Raw genomic sequence first — 4,811 nt, 5'->3', positions numbered from 1 at the left:
CCTCTTACGGCATGGCTATGTTTAGACATCATGCTTTGTTGAAATAAGTAAGATGGCCTTCCTGCCTCCTGGAAGTGTATGACTTTTATGTTGAGGAAGCTATGTAAATTCTTAATAACAGTAACAGTTCCTGCATCTTCTGCATTTACTAAGTGGCAAGCATGAAGTTACATAATTCATATACATCATCTAAGTTAATAATAACAAAAATCCCAGGAGGGAATTATCTTCATTTCACTAATAAGGAAATGGAGGCTTAGAAAGGAGAAACAATTTCATCAAGGTCAATCTGTGAGTCGCAAATTCAGTATTAGGATCTGGCTTTCCCAAAGCCTGCATTCTTTTTTTTTTTTTCTTTGGTTATAAATGCTTTGTCTTTTTTTTTTTTTTTAACATAGAAGAACTTGGTGGTGGATATATAGCCCTTTGATGTTTCTCTAAGAGTTCAAGTTCAGGCTTTCTTACAGAATGTAAACAAAGACCTACACATGTACATGTAACTTTTACCAAAATTAAGTTTAGTCACTAAAAGAAGATTGACTATCCGAATTTTCTTTTGTTTCACCTTTGCTATTAGGCACTGGAACATGTGACCTCTCAAGAAGGCGTGGGTCCTTCCAATATCATTTTTCTGTAATCTTATTGCCATTACTGGAATACCCACATGAGCCATTTTGAGATATCTGGCATATCTTGGGTCCTTGGCTACAAGTAAGATATTTTCTGATGTTATTTCACTCTCCTGTGGTCCAGGAGATACTGTTCTGCTGTGATTGCTCTGAAGTGGTTTCAGAATGTGATTGATTCATTTGTGATACCAGTGTCACTTACAGGAGACACTTCAAATGTGACATCATCTAGGCCTGGGATAAATGACAATTTTGCAACGAAAATACTGAGAGTTGTTCTAATTTGTTAGATATGAAGAGAAAGTTCTGCCAGTTTCTCCTTACAAGCCGTAGGAAAGTGGTTGAGGAACTGTAAAGTGTTCACTACAAACTGGTTTAGAAAATGCCACTGGTGTTTTCGGTGGGACAGCTGGCACTGTGGTCAGGTCTGTGCCTGACCCTCCTGAGAGGAAGCCCAACCTCATCCATCTCCTTGCACGAGAGACCCAGGGCTCGCCTACAAACCCCTCACGGATGGGATCACCCAAAGCCTACATTCTTTAATTCTATTTTATATAATGTCTCATAATTTCCTAGGAGGACAGAACAACAAATGAATCTCCCAGTGAAGATGAGGAAAACATTAGGGAAGTGAAATCTCTAACACTTGACATTCCATAAGTGAGACCAATTGGTACAATCCAATCAGTCTCTGAACCCTGAGGTTTCTATTTCCAAACATCTATCATCTATTCATTTCTTTCTATTCCCAGAAACCCTACATTTGTCCAGACTATTCTCTTGTTTCATAGAAATCACTGAACAGTCTCAGAGAAGCTATTCATGCTCCACCTGCCCCCTGCAGGCAACCCAGGTTCAGAGACGAGGATACACGCACTGAGTTTGTTCAGTAACAAAAAACTAACTGAAAGTCTCCACAGCACCATGGTTGGCTGATTCCTAGTTTCTTTTCATTGAGAATGCTAAATAAAAGCACCTGCTCAGAATAGGAGAATCCTTTGGGAAGTACTCAGTTAAATTTTCAGTGACATAAGCAGTTACTCTCCATTCTATTAGCACCCACAATTTTGCCTTTCCTTAAATTCCTCAAACAGATTATGCTTCTTCCTGCCTTAGGACCAAGAAACATGCTTTTCCTGTTTTCATTGTTTTTATATACTCGGCTCTCATGTGTAGCTAATTCCTACTCCACTTTCAGACTTCTGCTCAAATACTATTTTCTTTAGTATGCCTTTCCTGCCATGACAGACTTAGCAAGGTTTTCCTATTAGATAATCCCAGAGCATTTTATATTTGGCAAAAATCACCATATAATCATAACTGCAATTCATTCTTTCATTCACTCACAAAATATTTTTGAACACTAATTATGTGCCAGGATCTATTCCAAATGTTTTCTCTAATCTTTGGGGGGGAAAAAGACAGCAAATAAAATTATATATGTGCGTATATGCACACATATGTATACATATGCATTATATGTATACATACATATAACGTATAGACATACAAATATATTTTTATAAAGTAAGTTTAATGAGAAAAAGTAAAAGTAAAGCAGGTTTTGTATCAGTAATGCTGAATTACATAAGTGACACAGACACAGTTTGCAAAATAAAGTGGCAAGGGGTGATAAAGGTAGACCTCATTTAAAGACTGAGAATTTAGCTTGAAGAAGGTGAAGATATGAGATGTAAATATCTATGGAAAGAACAGCCCAGGTGAAGGAAAATACTTGAGGACTTTCTGTTAGGTGTAAACATGATTACTGTGTTTGAAGGACAGTATGGAAGCCTGTTGAGAGAATGGAGTGAACCAGGCACAACAGAAATCAAAGTAGTAATGGAGGACAAGAATAAGTAGGGCCTTAAGGTACTTCTGTTTTTATTGAATAAAAAGAGGGGCCATTAACAAAGTTTAAAAAGGATATCTATGTAATCTTATGTTTAAATAAATCCTTTTTGTAGCTGTTGGAAAATACTATAGGAAGTCAAGGATGGGAACATGGTGATATGATATGAGGCTATCGTAATAATCCAGATGAGAGATTATGATGGCCAGGACCACAGTGGCTGCAGTGGGGTTAGAGAGAAATGAACAGATATGTAGCTATATTTAAAACACAATCAACTAGATTTTTTTTGGCATATCAAATACAGGATATAAAAAAAGCAGGATACTTAAGGATGATCCCAGGTGTTAACTGACCTGAGCAAGTGATGAAGTTCCTAAAAAAATTATGGAAAACTGTGGGTGTGAGGCGGGAATCTGTTCAGGAGATCACTGAAAAGCATATTTCTAAGTAACATCTACATTGGGGAATTTTTTGGTTTTCAAAAAACACACAAATGCATTATATATGGCTAAAATATAGATGCAATTACACTTCTCGAGTAATGCTACAAAACATGTCCCCTAGCACCAGCACAGTTATGGTTCAACTGAATAACCATATAAGAGGTAGAATGAAAAGTGGTAGGAATTGAAAATATTTGATCAATAAATGAATTGATAAAACATATAAATAAGGATGGGAATCGTATATTCCATTATGTGTATTTGCCATTATAAGCATTATAAAGAGTGATGTAGGCATAATGCATGGGGATACATTTTTAATGGTAGAATTTGTGGTGTCAGAATAGATACAGTGTAGGTACATATCTTCTCCATCTATAATTAAGATCATCAGCAAACTTTTGGAACAAAAGTAGTGGAATAACAGGCCTACTACATACCAGGCACAGTGCAAATCTTTGTTTTTATTTTTGTTGTTTTGTTTTTGTTGGATAATCTCTTTATTTCTTTTTAGCCTTCCATGTGATAAATACTATTATTTTCTTCAATTTCCAGACTGGATGCTTTGGGACCAGGAAATCAAGTAAATCCCCAGTTCACACAACTATAAATTGGTGGAACTATAACTTGTATGTAAATTTGACCTGTGCTCTTGACCACCACAAAATAACACCTATGATCAGAGACCTCAAAACATAATGGGAGCTTTGCAACTTCAGATTTTGGTAAACTCTCCAGTTGTAATCATATCCCATTCTCTTCTATTGAGAAACAGCTCTCTTAGCTGAAGTATCTTTTCTCCCTTTTAGAACACCTAAATTGTGGCCAATTACAATCCCACCTCCTGAATCCTTTCTAGCTTTCAGTGTTTTCCCTCTCTGACCTCATCTAATATTTACAGTGAGAAGTAAGCCATTCAACTATAAATTATTGACTATTCTATACTGCATATTACTAGTTTTAGATTATTTCTTTCATACACTGGCACTAACTCAGAGCTTAATAAATTGGCTATTGATTGAATAACTCTGAAGTAGGCTAAAATTAAGAAAAATTTAAAATGGTAAATAATTATAGAATTTTCTCAATGCAGGATTCCTCTCTACCTACCACTCAGTCCAAAGGCAAGCCATCTCATAATTTATATCAAAAAGAATTATACTAATGAGGACTTGGGCTTAATATTCCATGAGAGAAGCAGCCACATACAACTTTTATGAGATTATTTCATGGGTCTTGTTCTAATTTGAATTTCCATTATGACAAACCCAGAAATGATGAGACACCAGAAATCTCAACAGATTTCAATATCATTTGAATTCAGATTTTCAGATGAAATTATTCACTATAACTTTTCCAAATTTAACAGAAAGGTAAGCAGTCTTTGCCAGAAGAAACCCTGGAATGATTAAGAATGATGCTGAGTATTAACCCTGAATGTGTATTACTGTCAGGCTCAGGTATGAAGACTTGTGCCCAACTATGAGGATAGGAAAATAAAACTCTTTTTTTTTTTTTTTTAAATATCACAATAAGGCTTCAGTCTCTATCTCCTATTCACATCCCCTCCCATGGATAAATGGTGATCTCTAAATATGCAGAACAATTTAGGGCTGAATATCACATACAAGTACATTTTCTATTTCACTGAAGTGTTTTCTCAAATGACAAAATTCTTACATTTTAATAATTTTTATGGAATGCATCATATATCTGTATATAAAAATAAATGAAATGCATCATATATCTGTGTATAAAAATAAATGAATATAATTAAGTAGACTTAGCTTCAAATCAAGAGAAATGCTACAACTTTATGTACAGACTGTAGTTGGTCAATATAAATGGATGATTACCCAGTCATAGTGTTTATGGTGAGTAAAT

At 35.2% G+C, this 4,811-nt stretch overlaps 1 pseudogene; it reads right to left on the bottom strand.

Moving 5' to 3' along the window:
* Positions 1 to 518: 518 nt before the first annotated feature.
* On the bottom strand, positions 519 to 1,097 carry LOC116636344 (annotated as a pseudogene).
* Between the last annotated feature and the right edge of the window lie 3,714 nt (positions 1,098 to 4,811).

Source organism: Phoca vitulina, unplaced genomic scaffold, assembly GCF_004348235.1.
Source record: "Phoca vitulina isolate PV1807 unplaced genomic scaffold, GSC_HSeal_1.0 scaffold12, whole genome shotgun sequence".
In the NCBI taxonomy this organism is placed as follows: Eukaryota; Metazoa; Chordata; class Mammalia; order Carnivora; family Phocidae; genus Phoca; species Phoca vitulina.
This window is presented reverse-complemented; position numbering and strand designations above follow the sequence as displayed.